The sequence below is a fragment of the Pelodiscus sinensis genome, chromosome 6, assembly GCF_052426305.1.
Source record: "Pelodiscus sinensis isolate ZL-2025 chromosome 6, ASM5242630v1, whole genome shotgun sequence".
NCBI lineage: Eukaryota > Metazoa > Chordata > Testudines > Trionychidae > Pelodiscus > Pelodiscus sinensis.
This window is the reverse complement of record NC_143057.1, coordinates 128763267-128781754: the sequence shown is the minus strand read 5'-3', so window position 1 is coordinate 128781754 and position 18488 is coordinate 128763267. Positions and strand designations below refer to the sequence as shown.

The 18488-nt window shown below is 54.8% G+C and overlaps 1 protein-coding gene across 3 annotated transcripts in view; it reads left to right on the top strand.

Moving 5' to 3' along the window:
* The window catches only part of CNTFR (ciliary neurotrophic factor receptor), a 400203-nt gene that overhangs the window by 55425 nt on the left and 326290 nt on the right, over positions 1–18488 (top strand). Inside the window, exon 1 of one of the 3 annotated variants that reach the window (XM_075932804.2) lies at positions 13604–13725. The exons of the other annotated variants lie outside the window; for them this stretch is intronic. The gene's annotated coding sequence lies outside the window, so the exon portion shown is untranslated. Of the gene's footprint in view, positions 1–13603; positions 13726–18488 lie in introns of those variants that run through there. 3 annotated transcript variants of the gene reach the window in all.

Below are 18488 nucleotides of genomic sequence, written 5' to 3'. Positions count from 1 at the left end.
AGCTGCTGTCTAAATAGACAAGATTGAGCAGGGGAAACTGAGGCACGGAGCTGTGACCTGCCGAGAGTCGCTCAGCCAGTCAGGAAGAGCCAGCATAGGACCCAGGTGTCCTGGGTCCAGCAGGCCACGGACCGTGCTGCTTCTCTAAGAGCGTGCCCTGCTTAGTAAATCACACCCGTGCTATAGAACGGAGAGCGCAGAGGGTCGGGGTCTCTCTCTCTTGTGGTTCTTCTCCCTCCTATCCACTGTTCTCAGAGGCCTCCTATGCAGGCGGCATGTGAGAGAGCGACACCTCTCCCTTGGCTTCCCCTCCCAACCTTTTCCAACTCAGCCAACCACCTTCCACCCTCCCCCTGCTGCCGGCTTTTCTCTTAGCATGCCGAGGAGTAACGGCTCGATTCCTTGGAATTAAAAGTCCGTATTTCTCACGGCAAACAGTCGGCTTCCCATTTCCCTTTCAAATCAGTAGCGATGAGGGAAATCGGGTATAACCTTGGTGTATTGTCACGGGCGCAGGGGGTGGGATATCCTGAGATACTGAACCTGAGAGAAGAGAAATCCGGATGTAGAACGTTCCCAGTCAATAAATGCAGAACGGGGTCAGTATCAATGAGACACACACAGAAATGCGGGCATTACAGCATGTTCTGCATTAAAGCGTGTTGAAAAAATGCACTTGGAATTGCAATATTTGAGAAGCCTGTGCTGATGTGCCTAAAACTATGGCTAATGGGCAGAGTTAAGGTGATTTATGCAGCCTTAGCTTTTGTTTGTTTCTTGATTCCCCACCACTCAGCTGACCAGCTTTAACGCAGTTTTGTGTTTGTATCTGAATCTCTTGGGGTTTTTTTCACTCTCCAGTGGTCTTGTCTATAATGTCCATAACAAGGGGCGTGAGTCAAGTTAGTTTGCCCAGGGAGCCAGGAGCACTGAGTGTATGGTATTGGGGACTCTTGCAAAATCCCATTGTTAGCAAAGCCATGCAGTGGGGCATATGCTGCCCTTGAAAAGCCAGCAAAAGACAGAGCCAGTCTTACAGGGGTGGAGGAGACCTTTGCTCTGATGTAGACTAATGCTTCCATTACGTTACTAGCTGTGTCGGCTCAGAATTTCAGTATGCAGCCAGATGCTCGCAAACCGTTCCTTTCTCTTTCCACAAAGTGCCAGAGGGTCCTACAGCCTCATCTGTGCAGCCGCCAGCTGCGATCTGAAGGGACGTGTTTCTGTAGGACAGCTGTCCTACCCAAGGACCTCTGCTGTCGGGCGTCCATACAGGCCAAGACTAAGGATAAACTTGAGTCTGAGCTGGGAGATTGAGTGCAGAGACCCCCTGGCTCTGCCACCCGGAAGGAGGATGCTGTGGAAAAGCAGGACTGGGAGCTGGTGAAAAGAGGGCTGTTGAGCAAGGCGGTATAGGAAACAGGCTGAAGACTTAGGCTGTGTCGACACTGCAGTCTTCTTTCGGAAGAAGCTTTTCCGGAAGAGATCTTCTGAAAAAACTTCTTCCGAAAGAGAGCATCCAAGCTACCAAAGCACATTGAAAAAGCCATCTGCTTTTCCAAAACAGCGTCCACACTGAATGGACGCGCTCTCGCATGGAAGCTGTGATTGCTATGGGCGGAATGGCTACCAGGGCACCTGTGCTTTTTCCTCTTTCCTCCTCTATTGAAAGAACTTCCCCTTCCTCGGCCACACACGCCTTTTTCCAAAAAAGCTCTTTCGGGAAAAGGTTTCTTCCTTGTAGAAAGAGGATTGCCAGGACCGGGAAATCCCTCGGTTCTTTCGATTTACTTTCGGAAGAACTCGATTGCAGTGTGGACGTAACTGAGACATTTTAGTCTGAAAAAATGTATTTTTCCAAAGAAACTCAGCCATGTAGACATACCCTAGGGAGGAGTTCAGGGGGGGGGGGAGTGCAGCCGGCACGTGCAGAGCCATGGTGAGGGGGGGTTATGGCATATGGATAATGACATGGACCAGTACGCGCTAGTTACTTCCCTAGGCGGGTGGGGAAGTGCTGGGCTGGGTTCCCTAGGGAGGGGGTGGAATCTCCATCCCTAGAGGTGTTTAAGTCCCAGCTTGACCAAGCGCTGGCTGGGCTGATTGAGTTGGGTTGGTCCTGCTTTGGGCAACAGGTTGGACTCGATGACTCCTGAGATCTCTGCCCTCCCGTGATTCTAGGATCCTCCCTTGAGGTTTGAGGACTGGGGATGGGGCACATTTTGGGGGGGGGGGAGGGAGAGAAAGTTCCCCACAGCAGCAGCAGGAGAGGCCTCCAGGTACGCCCAGCAAACAGCAGGTGGAGGAGACGAATTCCATGCAGGAGGTAGTTAGGCCCATAAAATGCCTTCAGGGAGGGTCGGGTTAATGGGTGTGTGTCGGGACAGCCAAACCTCACCAGCTGTGTCTGAGCCCCCTTGTGCAGCCCCTAGGGAACCCATCTCAGCGCTTCCCCCCCGCCTAGGGAAATAGATTTTCCTAATCTCCAACCTCAAGCTTCCCCGCTCCCCCACTGTAACTTGAGCCCATTGCTCCTTGTTCTGCCACCTGCCCCCACTGAGAACAGCCTCTCTCCATCCTCTTTGGAACCCCCTTCAGGGAGCTAAAGGCTGCTCTCAAATCCCCCCTCACTCTTTGCTTCTGCAGACTGAACACTGGATCCTCCCCAATGCGCCCACATCCTTTCTGTAGTGGGGGGCCCAGAACTGGCCATAGCACTCCAGATGTGGTCTCCCCTGTGCCAAATAAAGGGGAATACAGGCAGTCCCCGGGTTACGTACAAGATAGGGACTGTAGGTTTGTTCTTAAGTTGAATCTGTATGTAAGTCGGAACTGGCGTCCAGATTCAGCCCCTGCTGAAACTGATCAGTTTCAACCGCGGCTGAATTTGGACGCCAGTTCTGACTTACATACAGATTCAACTTAAGAACCCCAGGCGTCCCCAAGTCAGCCACCCTGGGACTGCACCCTGAGCAACTCTGCCTGGGGCTTCCTGTAGTCAGCTCTGGTCAGTTTCAGCAGCGGCTGACTTGGGGACGCCTGGGGCAGAGCAGCTGGGGTGCTGCTGGGTTGCTCCAGTAGTGCGGCTCCTCGGCGCTACTGGAGCAACCTGGCAGCCCACAGCTGCTCTACCCCAGGGGTAGACAAGAAAAGCCTGGTCTTCTGGGGGGGGGCACTAGCTGCACCCCCCCCCCCCCCAGGCAGACCAGGGAGACGGGGGTGGGGATGCCCAAGTCCTCCACGGCTTTGCTCCGTCTCCCTGGTCTGCTGACCTGGGAGACACGGAGCAAAGCCGCAGAGCACGCGGGCAGCGGGAGAGTCCAGGCGCGCCGCGGCTGTCCTACTGCTGGCATGCTCCGAGGCTTTGCTCCCCATCTCCCTGGTCTGCTGGTCAGACCAGGGAGACAGGGAGCAAAGCCTTGGAGCACGCCCGCAGCGGGACAGCCCGGGTGCGCTTGAGCTGTCCCCCTGCGGGCATGCTCCGCGGCTTTGCTCCCCGTCTCCCTGGTCTGCAAAGCCACGGAGGGGCTCGGGCAGCCGGAGCCCCTTCGCGGCTTTGCTCCGCATCTTCCTGGTCTGCAGACCAGGGAGACGCGGAGCAGCTTTTCTCGCCCCGGAGTACACGGGCGGCGGGACTGCGAGGTCCCGCAGTCCGTGTCCTCCGGGGCGAGAAAAGTCGCGTTCGTAACTGCGAATCCGACATAAGTCGGGGACTGCCTGTAATCACTTCTCTAGGTCTGCTGGCAATGCTCCTCCTAAGGCAGCCCAAAATGTCATTAGCCTGCTTGCCTACAACGATGCCCTGTTGGCTCTCATCCAACTTCTCATCCAGGGTCCTCCACCTGGGGTGTGTGCCCAGGGATAAGGGCGGAGCTTAGTGCAGGGAGGCGGGGCATATGCATATGGGCGTGCATGGGCACTTTCACTTCGGGTGTGTTACTCTAGCATGCTCAGGCCCCTGTGCAGCGGAGCCCTGCCGGGCGGGGTACGTCTGCACACACAAGAAGGCTGCGGCTCTGCCCAGAAGAAGTCGCACCAGCTGTGACTTTTCCTGTGCCTTGGGAGCCCGACCAGGAGTGCCCTGCCGGGGAAGGCAGAGAGGGCGGGCTGGCTGGCTGCAGGCCGCCTGGAGTTAAGCAGACGTTGACAGAAACCAGGAAGCGGACAGCAGCGAGTCTGCTGTAATTATGGCACATTCATTATTGATAAGCTGAAATTGCTGGAAGGAGCCTCGGTAATGCGAACCCTGATGCAGCGCTTCGAAAGGCAATTTAGCTCTCCTCCGTTTATTAGCTCCCTCCGCGCCAGCAGGCAGGGAACCAAAGTCTCATTTGCTACTTCCTCGTTGCCTCCTCCTGCCCCCTGCCGTGCGCAAACTTTCAAACTTGTGTGTCCATCGAGGCGCCCGGTTTCTGTCTTCCCCAGACACGGTCGCATCGCCAGGTGCTCCCTAGCAAACATTGACCTCTGTGCTGCCGGTCAGCGCTTCGCCTGGGCCTGGGCAGAGATGCCAGCTGTCTGCGCTCTGCCGGCCTCGTGAGCTCCTTCGCATTCGTAGAACAAGGTGGTTTCCGCACCCTCGAGGAAAAGAAGGCCCTGCCAGTGTTCCCTGTAAGCTGAGCTCTTGGATGGCCAATCAGGAGAGAATCAGGTGCTACTAGCTAATTAGCAGAGCACCCACAGCTGCCCAAAGCTGGCAGCATGTGTTTCTATTGGTGGTGCACATCTGCACTTGGTGCACATAATAAAATTTATTCCACACACAGACGGGAAAAATTAGAGGGAACGCTGCCCCCAGGTCTCAGGTTTCTGGGAGTTTGGACTGAGTAGAGATTCATGATTTGGCAGTTGCTTGGGCCGGTTTACGTGCACTGAAGTAGTCCCCGGAGAGATTTGAACCAGCGGAGCGCTAACGGAATTTGTTTGGTGGGGATGTGTTTCCATCGAGGGACCTCAGGATGGTCTGCTCAGCAGCTGGTGGAGGGAGGGGCGCATTTCCCAGAACCTGAGCTAGCCTGCTGAAAACAGGAGGATGGTCGTGACAGTTCGGACTAGCCATCCACGTACAATCCCCTCCAGGGTCCTAGCTATGTGCGTGGCCAGAGCGCCCCCTAGCAGTGTGTGACGTAGTGGGGGTACCTGGCTGGTTTCTATGCTGCTGGCTCTGGGGGAACCCCCACTGGCTGCCGTGGGTACCACGACCCAGCAAAACAGGATGAGTCACTATGCAAACCAGTGGCCAGACACCCCCCATGGAGAGGAACAAAGGAAGGTGGAATGCTGCCTTGGCTGGGGGGCAGGGCTGGAAGTTAGTGAGTTGGTTGCTGGCTGTCGGAGGGCATGGAGGAGAGCCTAGGGGAAGGGGCTGGAGTTTAGGGGCCCAGTCTCCCCCATCTCAAGGGGGCCTGAGGCATCCTAGCCCAGTTCCTGTGACCAGACTACATCTGTGCTGCGCTGTGCTGGAGGAGCAATAAACCACCCTCAATTCCACTGGCTGGTGCAGTCTGTTTGTGCCATTTCGGGGTGCAGGAGACGGGGAACCCCCAACGCGCCATCACACAGTGCGACTGTTTAGCAGAGCTGGTGCATGGATCCATGTCCCCGCTATCACTCCCATCCGTGTGCAGAATACATTTTATGACATGCACCAAGGCATGTGTGAATGTGCACCACCAAGGGAAAAACACAAATCTAGCGGCGAGCATGCTGCTAATCAGCTAGGCGGCAGTGGAGTTTCTCCTGAGCGGCTGTACAAGCCCCCAGCTTACAGGGAACACTGGGGCAGGTGTTTTCCCGAGCCGGGAGCTACCCCTCATGGTTGGTGTGTAGGTAAACCCTTAAGCTTCATACCTGGGTAGCCGGTGGTTTCCAAATGTCCTAGAGGAAAAAGGGTGCCCAGTGATTTCCGGCAGGTTTGATGCGTTCTCTTCTTTTCCGTGACATTGTCATATCCGCCTGGCTAGCGCGCGCTCAAGCCGATTAGCTTCGGCCTGTGAGTTCCAGCCCTTGCCGAACATCCCCCGCCCTTATCTATTATACAGTAGTTTTAAGAGGATTAAGACAATAGCTAATGTAAATGATGAATGAGGTAGATTGCCCAGGCCTTGGGCCACTAGAGAATTCCCTTCACACAGATTAGCCGGCTCACTAACTAAACACTGGGGCACCCAGAGTAAATCCCAGCAAATAAGCAGCTAACGGGCCGCAGTAGGATAGAAGGGTTTAAAAACTGGGTTTTGCTTTTCCCGGCGGCTGTGCTGGGTCCCTGCAACAGCCGTCGCCAAAGGATCCTACTTGGGTAACAGCTGACAGGCCGCGAGAAAGAGACACCAGCGGGTGGCCCAGGAAATGAAGCGTCCAGAACTTCCCGATCAATACCATTATCAGATACAGATGGTAACTGGAGAGGAGAAGGATCAATGTAGCTGCTGCTCCCCTCCCCTGGCCTCTGTCCTCCCCGCTCCCCGGATTCAACCGCCTTCTCGTTTAGCTGGTGCTGTGGGCAAGGTTCCACTGTCCTCAGCTTTTGTGCCCACGTGGAACCTGCCGACAGGAGGAGGTGACGTAGTCGTCTTTTGCCGCCCTCATTCCTGGGTGGGAGGCGTCCGGTGACTTTGGCACGCCAGCGTCGGGGGCAAAGGATCGGTACAAAGCTGAGCAGATTGCCAGGAGGGATTTCTGGTCACGCTCCGACAGGGAGACCTCGGACCTGCCAGACCAGATCAAGCCAAGTAGACCAGGATTGTGTCTCCATTAGTAGCTTGTACTAGTTTCTTCAGGAGGATGCGTGACCCTGTAGTACATGGGTCCCAGGGGGGGATGAGGTGACCCAGTCTCTTCCCGCCCCCCTCCATCTCCCCCCTGCCCCGGTAAATTCCCCCTCCTCCCCATGTTTTACTGCTATTTTTGTTTTGTTTTTCTGCCCCGGTCAGTTCTTTTTTTTTTTTTGCTTAAGTTCTGCTGCTATTCGGGAGGTGGGTGGGCATGAGGGTTTCTCAAAAATCAAAAAGGGGGCATGATGCCGAAAAGTTTGGGAACCATTGCTTTAGTGCATAATTAATGACCATGGAAGAACAGGTCTGGACGGTGCCTGGAGAGGTCATCTAGTCCAGCCCCCCGTGCCAAGGCAGACCCAAGTAAACCTACACCAGCCCTGAGAGCAATGTTCCCTCTAATTTTTCCATCCATGTGCAGAATAAATTTTGTTCTGTGCACCAAGGCAAGTTATTCGCATGATATTCTTATTGATAAACTAGGCAAATATAACTTAGATAGGGCCCCGATAAGGTGGGTGCATAATTGGCTGGATAACCGTAGTCAGAGAGTTGTTGTTAACGGTTCTAAATCCTGCTGGAAAGGGATAACAAGTGGAGTTCCTCAAGGGTCTGTTTTGGGACCCGTACTGTTCAATATCTTCATCAATGATGTAGATATTGGGATAGAGAGTACGCTTATTAAGTTTGCAGATGATACCAAACTGGGTGGGGTTGCAACTTCTTTGGAGGATAGGGACATAATTCAAAATGACCTTAGCAAGTTAGAGAAATGGTCAGAGGTAAACAGGATGAGGTTTAATAAAGAGAAATGCAAAGTGCTCCACTTAGGAAGGACCAATCAGTTCCATGCATACAAGATGGGAAGCGACTGTCTAGGAAGGAGCATGGCGGAAAGGGATCTAGGGGTCATAGTGGACCACAAGTTGACTATGAGTCAACAGTGTGATGCTGTTGCAAAAAAAGCAAATATGATTCTAGGTTGTATCAACAGGTGTGTTGTAAGCAAAACTCGTGAAGTCATTCTGCCGCTCTACTCTGCACTAGTTAGGCCTCAGCTGGAGTACTGTGTCCAGTTCTGGGCGCCACATTTCAAGAAAGATGTGGAGAAATTGGAAAGGGTGCAGAGAAGAGCGACAAGAATGATTAAAGGTCTAGAGAACATGACCTATGAAGCCAGGCTTCATGAACTGGGCTTGTTTAGTTTGGAAAAAAGAAGATTAAGGGGGGACATGATAGCGGTTTTCAAATATCTAAAAGGGTGTCACAAGGAGGAAGGAGAAAATTTGTTCCTCTTGGTTTCTGAGGACAGGACAAGGAGTAATGGGCTTAAAGTGCAGCAGGGGAGGTTTAGATTGGACATTAGGAAAAAATTCCTAACTGTCAGGGTGGTCAAATATTGGACTAAATTGCCAAGGGAGGTGGTGGAATCTCCCTCTCTGGAGATATTTAAGAACAGGTTAGATAGACATCTGTCAGGGATGGTGTAGACTGAGCTTGGTCCTGCCTTGAGGTTGGGGGGCTGGACTCGATGACCTCTTGAGGTCCCTTCCAGTCCTATTATTCTATGATTCTAAGTGCAGATGTGCACCACCAATATACACACATGCTGCTCTGTTAATCAGCGGAGCGGCACCTGATTCTCTCCTGGGTGGCTGCCCATGTGCTCAGCTTACAGGGAACACCGAGCTATTTGTCCAGTCTGGTCCTAAAAGCTTCTCACGCTGCAGAGTCCACAGCCTCCCTCGGAAGCCCGTTCCAGAGCGTCGCTCCCCTTTGCGGTAGGCAGGTTGTCCTAATCTCTGACTGACATCTCCCCGGCAGCAGAGGAAACCCGTTCCGCCTTGTCCTCCTTCAGCGGGGGTGGAGAGCAATTGATCATTGTCCTCAGAGCAGATTGGAAGACCGTTCTCTGGCCCTCCCTCGGTTGGCTTTCCCCAAGACTAAACAGGCCCTGGGTTATTTGTACCTTCCCTCATGGGTCAGGTTTTCTATTTAGCGCTCTGGACTCGCTCCAATTTCTCTACCGCTGCTGACCTAGACTTGGCCGCCGCATTCCAGCGTGAAGTAGACACAGACGATTCCTCCCGTGTCGGCCGCGCCTGGGGATACTCCCCAGCATGTTCGCTTTTTTCATAACTCCATCACTTGGTTGATTCCTTTTCAATTTATGACCCACACCAACCCCCAGATCTTTTGGAGCAGTACCTCCACCCAGCCAGCGAGTCCCAGTTCTGTAGCTGGGCATTTGGTTTTTCCTTCCTAAGGGTTATCCTGGCTGAACCTCTTGGCTGTGTCTAGACTGGCCATTTTTTCTGGAAAATCAGCTGCTTTTCTGGAAAAACTTGCCAGCTGTCTACACTGGCCGCTTGAATTTCCGCAAAAGCACTGACTTCCTACTGTCTGAAATCAGTGCTTCTTGTGGAAATACTTTGCTGCTCCCGTTCGGGCAAAAGTCCTTTTCCGCAAAAGGGCCAGTGTACACAGCTGAGATTTGTTTTCCGCAAAAAAGCCCTGATCACGAAAATGGCGATCGGGGCTTTTTTGCGGAAAAGCGCGTCTAGATTGGCCACGGACGCTTTTCCGCAAAAAGTGCTTTTGTGGAAAAGTGTCCGTGCCCATCTAGACGCTCTTTTCCAAAAATGCTTTTAACGGAAAACTTTTCCGTTAAAAGCATTTCCGGAAAATCCTGCCAGTCTAGACATAGCCCTCTAGTCCAGAACCCTCGGGACCTGATCAGTGCCGAACCAGAGATATTTCTGGACCCCGCGAGGTCAATGTTGTCCAGCAGCATTACCAAAATGTCCACTGCTGTTAGAGGACATTGAGGGGTAAATCAGAACTAATGAACAGCACCGAACACTGAGAGCCAGGACTGGTTCTTATGGGATCGCAGGACACTTGGCCACACCCATGAAAAGTGGACATCCGCCTAACTCAAATCATGCCGGACCATGGATGTTGCCGGACCAGAGATGTTCAACTTGTACTTTGCACTTGTTTTTATTTGCACCTTGATTTCAAACCGACTCTCCAATGTGTCAGGGTTGTTTTGATTTCTCATCCTGGTCTGCAAAGTGTTTGCAACCCCTTCCAGCTTAGTGTCACCCAGAGATGTTAGAAGCACACTCTTCACTCCATTGTCCGAGCCATCCGGGCAAATATTGAATGGTGCTGGATTCAGGGCTGACCTCTGTGGGTTCCTACTAGATATGCCTTCCCGTTTGACAGGGAACCATTGATAACTACCCTTTTGAGTACGATCGTCCAACCACCTTTCCCTAATTTTCTTATGAGGATGCCTTTTGGGACAGTGTCAAATGCCTTCCTGAAATCAAAATATCTGTAGGGGAATGTTTGCTCAGTAATATTCTGTCACAGGAGGGCATATACCTTTTGTCGATGCGAGTCAAAATGTTCCCATCAAACCTCTTTGATAGAAATCTGTTTTGTTTTGTGGTCTTCAAACAAACAAACACCCAAATATTTTTTGGTTTTGAAAACTCAACATTTTTCAGGGTGTTTTTTTTTTCTGACACACCAGTAGGTTTTCAAGGCAAATACAAAACAAAACATTTTTTTAACTTCCGGCAATAAACTTAAAGTTTTTTGACTGAGCGTTGTGCGTACATCCGCAGATGGATCTGGAGACCTACTTATAACACCTATTAACTCCGACTCCTTTTATGAACCCTCCCAACCATCGATATCTAGTGGCAAGGAGTTCCTCGGGCTAAACATGTTCAATTAAAAAAAACATAGTTCCCGTTACCAGTTTTAAATGTGCCACCTTTCATTGTCATGGAGTGGCTCCTTGTTCTTGGATTATGAGTGGGTAAGTGGGCGTCCCTGATTTACCCTCCCTCTCATTGGCTATTTGATATTGCTGGCGGCGAACTCCAGCTCTAACTGCTAGGCGCAACTGCTCATGCCCCAGTCACTGCTGCGAGCCCCTCCCGGTCATTAGCGTATTTGTCCCATGAGGCACGGCACGGACGGGGACCTGAGGCACAGAGACGTCGGGCTAGAGTCACAAAGAGCCTGAGATGCCTAAATGCCTCCATCTAGCTTTCAGGCATTCACAAACTCGAGCTGCCCGAGTTTTGACCTTCCCCTGTAGTTCATGTGGGAGTTCCAGGTGCTGGATAAGCACTCTAACCACTAGGCCACCCTGCCTTTCTACTGCAGCCCAGGAGCAACGGGAGAGCCTCCAGGAGCTGGCATCGGGGGGCGGGGCCTATGGGGCTGCAGTGACAGTCGGCCCGGGCTTGCACCGTGACCAGACAGGAATCCCACGCTTGGGTGTCTTGAGCCGCCAAACCTGGCAAGTCCACCACCCAGCATGGAGGGAGCCAGCCCTGGTCTCTCCTCACGGAGGTGCTGCTTGGGCCAGGGTAGAGTCGTCGGCACCCCCGCTGCCGACAGCAATCCCAGAGGTCAGGCCCGGCGTGGCCCCGGCTGGGCAGGGGTCCAGACACCAGCTGGCAGGAGAAGCGGCCCCGAGATCCGAGGCAGCGCGGTGGAGGGGTCGTCTGGGGGCTGACCGGGTTCACGTACGGGGTGGCGGATCAAGGCGTCTCCACTTCCTCTCCCCGGCTGGACCCCCTGCTCCGTGGCTGGGACACGGGCAGCTCCCCGTCCTGTTTCTGGGGACTTGGGGGTCCCCGAGGCGACTCCTGCAGCCACTTGGAAGCCAGTGGGTCCCCGCATTGGCCTAGTCCCTGGAGACACCTCCCACGCCCATGGCTCCGTCTTCTACCTCCTCGGCCCGGCCCCAGGTCTGGGCTTGTGCCCGGACCCTGCCGGAGTCACCCCGTGCTGGCTGAGTCCGGGGCAGGTGCCCTGTGTGAAATCATCCGGGAGACAGCTGCTGTCACGGGCCAACGGCCTCGTAGGGATCAGCACGAGCCTGAGTCATGGGAGCGGAGCGAGGGAAGAGACTCATGACGTCACCGGGAGCCCATCTCCCTGGGCCTGGCTCAGGCTGCGTGGCTGTCGGGGGTTTCTCGTGTCTGGCCCTGCGTGTCTGGCGGGGGGCGGCTGATAGTGGGTCAGGAAGTGAAGGGTAGGAGGCCTCTTCGGACTTCACTGTCCTTCCTCCAGGCTGTGCGTGAACCTGTTCTCCATGACACGTGTGTGTGTGTTGGGGGGGCATGCATGACACAGCTACGCCCCTTCTGAGGTTGAGCGTTGATCGTCGTGGCCAGACGGGTCACCGTGGGGGTGGCGGGACACCTGCTGGCCAAGAGGGCGGCTTCCACAGCGCTGCGTCTGCACTACCGGCAGGTCGGCCGTGCAAGGTCGAACGTGGCCGTTACGCCTCGTGAAGGCAGCAGTTCCGAAATCGACCTGAGAGTCGGTGCAACGGGCTTGGTGGTGCGGGCTCGTTGTTTAGAAACTCGAGCAAAGGCGGCTAAGTTCGACCTACGCTCCCCGCGGATAGTAGGCCTTCGTCTGAGAGCTGGGGACACCCTGTAGGTCCGGGCCGGTGGGTGTCTGGGTGGGAACTGCCCGTCTCTCTCCGCGCCTGCCTGCAGATAAACGCTCAGCAAAGCGAGGGACAGACCCTTGCTCCGTGCACGGCCGCTCGGCACTGAACCCTACAATCCTAGAGCCCTAGAACTCGCAGGGACCTCGAGAGTCATCGAGTCCCGTCCCCTGCCCTCACGGCAGGACCAAGCTCCGTCTAGATCAGTGTTTCCCAATTGGAAGCAAAAGTAAGGGTTCCGTGAGGAGCTGGCACGCCCCGCCCCCTCTTAAAGAGACAGAGCTTTTTTGCATTGGGACTCTTTTTTTTTTTTTTTTTTCTCATCAAAAAGCAGTGAGGCCTTTTTTATTTTTAAGGCAACCCTAGGGGTTCCGTGGCCACATAAAATTGGGAAACACTGATCTAGACCATCCCCGACAAGTGTCTGTCCAACCTGCTCTTAAATATCTCCAGTGAGGGAGATTCTACAACCTCCCCAGGCAATTGATTCCAGTGTTTGACCACCCTGACAGGTAGGAAGTTTTTCCTAATGTCCAACCTCAACCTCCCTTGCTGCAGTTTAAGCCCATTGCTCCTTGTCCTGTCCTCAGAGGCCAACGAGAACAATTTTTCTCCCTCCTCCCTGTGACACCCTTTTAAATACTTGAAAACGGCTCTCAAGTCCCCTCTCCGTCTTCTCCTTTCCAAACTAAACAAGCCCAATTCCTTCAGTCGTCCCTCACAGGTCACGTTTTCTAGACCTCTACGATGCTTTAACCCCCCCTGCAAATGCATCTGTCGCCATCCCCGGGGGTGCCCTGTTGTTTCTTGCTTCTCCTCCGGGAAAGGAGCCTTGATCTCTGCAGAGCCGGCCTGACAGGGTTCCTCCTTGACTGCCGTGTGTCCGGCGCCCTGCACGACACGCACAGCCCCTGCCCCAAAGAGCCGTCTGTGGAAACGGGCCAACAGGAGAGGCCAGTATTTCACAGAGTGGGACGTTGGGGTCTGCGCTCGGGCGGCTCTGTGTGCGGAGTCAGCAGGAGCGGGCTCCAGCCGCAGGCCGGCAGCTCGCCGCAGGCCGCACCAGGCTGGCAGGGACTCCCGGCACAGCCCGGGCGCGGGAGCGCACCGTGATGCCCGGGCTGGGCTGGATTCCCGCCAGGCCCTGTCGGACGGCCTTAACTCAGCAGCCTGCTTCTCGGCAGGGTCGGGTGTCCGCAGCTGTCACTGGAGCCCGGGGGCGGGTTGCCCCATTAAGCACGAGAAGCAGGCGACGCGCTCGCAAGAAGCAGCAACATTTGCTGCTGCCTCCGGTCGAACCGTGGAGGGTTCAGATTTCTCCGGGGCCGGAGCCCAGCGGCTCACGTGGGCGTGACCCAGCCCGTCTCGGCGACCCCAGGGAGAGGAGTTGACGGGCAGCCCCTGAGAGCTGTGCACCGGCTTGAACGCCTGGACCCCCTGGAGTCACGTTGGACTGACACTGGCGTAAGTGGGAGCAGAGGTTTCCTTTCTTACTGGCTGCAGGACACCGCCCAGACCCCCGCTGGTCCCGCAGCCACACGCCCGGTCTGCACTGTGGGTACCGGTGGCCACCCCGTGGCCCCTCCTTCACAGTGCAGGGTCTGCAGGGCCAAAGCCACCTGATGCTCTGACTCCCGGCATCCGGTCGCAGTGCCGCTCACCCTAGTCACCCATCGGGCTGCAGAGCCCAGCTGGAGTGGGCGGCGGGGTGGCCCATACTGCCGCACCTCGTGGTATCCCACCCCAAGGATTCCCCGTGAGGCCCTGGCTAGCCTCGGGGGTGGGGAGTGATGCTCAGGATACAAAACATCTGGGGGACCCCCGTGCTGAGCGGGAGACCCTCCAGCTGGGGTTATGCTGGAATTCGGACCCGCAGTTGCCGACAGTGGCCAATGCCAGGTGCCCCAGAGGGAGGGAACAGAGCAGGGAATCCTCATGTGACCCCTGTCCCCCATTCCCAGCCTGACAAACAGGCGAGGGACACCATTCCAACCCATCCTGGCTAATAGCCATTGATGGACCTAACCTCCATGAATCTATCTAGCTTTTTTTTTTTTGAACCTTATTAAAGTCCTGGTCTTCACAGCATCCTCTGGCGAGGAGTTCCACAGGTTGGCTGTGCGCTGCATGAAGGAAAACGCCCTTTGGTTTGTTTTAAACATAGGGCTCGTTCGATTCGTCAGTATGGCTTACCGTAGGGGTTCTGATTGGCTCTGCTGGTCGAGCCCAGCTTTGCTTCTCTTTCTCCACAGGTTGAAATCTTCCTTGTTTTTCCCTTTCAAGGTGTTTTTTAAGCTCTCAGCTGAGCTAATCCCTAAAGTGCCCGTTGCTTTTAATATGTGAGCGAAGGAAATTGACAAATCATCGCGCTGTGCTCACTGGCTCCCCAGCCCACAGCTCCCCCGCAGCGTCCCCAGCAGATGGCTAGTGCCAGCGCGTTAGAACCACCTGGATTTTGGGTGCCGCCGCTCCTGGGTCCCCCACCTGAGACCTCTCCATGGGGCCTGACATTCTGACTGTGCAAAGCCCCCATCTTACAGAATCCCAGCCCCTCTTCAGGGATCCCCGGTGGTACCCACAAATGGAGAAGGCGAAATTCGCGGTCTAGGGAATACATCAGTTCATTGCTGTAGATGTATTGCCTCTGCGTTTCTTGGTCCCTGTGAGGTCAGCCTTGCTAGAACAACTGGCTTTAGGCAGGGAGAAATTATTCCCTTTGGTCAGTAAGGGTGTGTCTAGACTATATGGCTCCGTCGACGGAGCCACGTAGATGAGTTTACTAGACATAGAAAAACGAAGCGGCGATTTAAATAATCACCGCACCGTGCTGATCAGCTGTTTGGCGGCACAGCGGGGCAGTCTGGACGTGCCGTGATCGACAAGGGAAGCCTTTGTCGACCGCTCCGGTAAACCTCATTTCACGACAAAGGCTTCCCTTGTCGACCGTGGCACGTCCAGACTGCCCCGCTGTGTCGCCAAACAGCTGATCGGCACAGCGCGGCGGCCATTTTGATGTAAATGAAGCGGCGATTATTTAAATCACCGCTGCATTTTCCTATGTCTAGTAAACTCATCATACCCTTAGTGGGGGTGTCAGTTGCTGTAGATAGGTAGGGCTGCTTATTAGTAAGAGTGATTAGAAGGTGATTAGAAGACTGTTTCCAGTTATTCTTAACCACAAACTCTAACCATTGGGGTTGAAATTTCCCATTCAAAGTATCGGCGTCCGCAGGACATTTTCTGGAACTTTTCAGCATGATCGATTTCACTTCAAGTTAGGGAGAAGTTACTTTGCTCAGACGGACATCTGTCAGGGACCATCCAGAACAGGGGTCTCAAACATCACTGCACTACGACCCCCTTCTGATGACTCTGGCGGACCCCACCCGTAGTTAGAGAACTATAGGTCTCGATGGGGTTGGACCCTGCCTTGACCGACCTCTCGAGCGCCGTTGCAGTCCTACGGCGCTCCGATTCTTACAGTCGTTCCACGGAAACACTCTCATGCCTCCTGGCTTTGGAGCGGAGCCATAATACTTGGTGGTGGGCTGTTTCCCTGGAGTCAGGGATGTGCCTTTTGCTGTCCCCGTGAAAAGCCGCCTACAATTGGCCCGGTTCTGACAGATCTGCCTGTGCGTGTGTGTTGGTGTGTAGGTGTGTACCTGTGTTTGTGGGCCATGGTGAAAGGGCTGGGATGGGTTTCACACTTCGCGCAGAGATCCGGCATCTAGGCGTAGGACAAAATAAATATTCAAAACACGCTCCAGCCCTTTTGCACTGTGTGTCTTGGGTGGGCCACGGGGTGTAATTCTCTTCTCGCTTACACCCTGGGAACACAGTTGTCTTTGGGGGAATTGCCCCTGGACCCCATTAGGGCCGGTGAGAAGACAACCAGGCCCCCTAGCTCCTGTGCGCACTGTTGCTGTTGTCTGTGGACAGTAAAATCTGGACTGTTCAAACGTATCTCCGTGCTGTCTATGTTGGGGGGGCAGGGCGGGGCTGTGCGCCAGCACCCCCTGCTGGCTGCAGGGTGTAGTGGCTGGAGGCCTCCGAAGAGAAGGTGGCGTCCTTTTTGGAAGAGGACTGGCCTTCTGGCCACGGAGAGCCACCGTTCCGGCCCCTCATTGCGTGCGTGGCCCTGCGTTTGCCTGGGATCTCTCTCTGCATGGGGGAGGCCACCGTGTGCAGTACTGCTGAGTCCTCCTGCGAGAGCGTGAGTTCCCACGGCGCCTCGCGGGTCTCGCGGGGCCATGCAGGTGGGCAGGCAGTGAGTTATAATAGGACCTCTAGTTTCCAGCATCTAGGGTCTGGGAATGGGTGACCGGGGAGGGATCACGTGAGGATTCCCTGTTCTGTTCCCTCCCTCTGGGGCACCTGGCGTTGGCTGCTGTCGGCCGACAGGACGCTGGGCTGGATGGGCCTTTGGTCTGACCTAGCCTGGCCGCTCGGATGAGCCCGTTGAAAGAATTAGTCAGCGCTTTACGTTAGAAGCATCATGGGCGCCTGGTGAATTCCGTCCCATTGCCAGGGAAATAGCCACACTCGAGGCGTGTGCGTGGTCCCCCCGAGAATGAGAGTTTAGTCAGACTGAGGGCAGGAGAGGTAAACTGAGGCTAAGTCACTTGAGTGGCAGAGCGAGGAGCAGGATCCCAGCTGCCTAACTCCCATCCCAGGGCCCACTTTGCCACCTGGGTATCTGTCTTCAGACGCCGGGGGTCTCCCTAGGGTCTGTCTTGAGCAGGGTCCTGGATACAGCCCCTCATTAGTGTAATGAGGGGCTGTAATGAAGGGGTAATGAACTTCTACCCCTTGGGAGCTGCCTCTTTCAGATGCAGCTGAAGAAGAATTTCCCCATACATCTGGATCCCTCCCCCATCACCCGGGCAGCCTCGACTGCTGTCCGACCGGCGGTGACGGATTGGCGCTGTGATTCAATTCCATTCCGGCCTTGTCTGTTTCTTTCGCCTGCCGTTTGGAGCTGTAAAACAGGCCTGTCGGCCTCTTGGCCCAGCAGGCGAAGGGCGGGGGAGCTCTCTGTCATCTCTGTCAGTCATTGCCAGCTCCCGCCATCGGTGGCTCCCATCTGTCCGGCCGAATCGGCGGTGAGTGATGGGGCGCGGCGCAGGCTCGGCTTGGGGCCGGCGGAGTTAAATCTTTCAGCGGCTGACACCTGACAAGCGTGATAAATTGCAGCGGGCCACGCGCCGCTGGGGTGACAAACGGGCCGCGTCCCTCCTTCGGCGCCGGGAAAACTTTTTAATTATTTCCCAGCGCTTTGCAAATGAGAGTTTCGCAATCAGCCGCGCCGGCGCCCAATGAGGTTTCACTTATTTATTGAGCGCTTACAGGCCTTTGGGGTTGGGTTCTTTAAGCATCGCCAAGGCCCGCTGGAGTCGACAGAAAGTCTTCTGCCGAGTTCCGGGGCTACCCCCTAAAGGAAGTTGGGCCGTAGACAGTTTCTGATGGTGCGGCTGCTCCTCAGAAGGTCCCTCTGCCGCATCAGCAGTGTGAGATGGACTATAAAGCGAGGAAAAGACGCCTTTTACAGTGGTTTTCACCCCGCGCTCTACAGACTAGGCCTAAGCTTTGCACCTCCACTTGCCTTTTTTTTAGGGGTCCACAAGTGAAAAAAAGGTTGAAAACCATTGGCCTGTTGCAAAGCATCACAATGTTTTGATGCACAGACTATCCCCTACTGCAAAGCATTCAAAAAATCACCAACAAAAGCCAACGAGTCAGAATATTCCCCCAGGCGGTCTTACGTGGCTGGTTTGTTAACTGCGATAGCGAGTCTGGGGTTATACCACACACTTACCTTTTGTTACCTGACTCTGAGTTGGGCTGGAATCCCGTTGCCCCAAGCCCTGCACAACCCACAAGGAAAGAGCTGATCCCGACTCAGTTTACCATCGTAGGTGCCCCTCCCCCGCACATGGGCACGGGCTTGCTGGCTTCCCGTGCTCTCGGAGGTTTCCTGACAGCCGTCAGACGTACCCACGGCGTGTCGGATCGGAGCCTTGAGTGACCAGACCTAATGGGGCTGTGATTTGTCATGTCTTCGTGTTCGGTATTTGATGCCCGTGAGGGCGTGTTGTGGCTGGTTCTGTTTGGTTCCTATTACAGGTTGAATCTTACCAGTCCGGCACACTCTGATCTGGCAACATCCGTGGTCTGGCATGATTTGAGTGAGCCAGATGCCCACTTATCATGGGTGCAGCCAAGTTTCC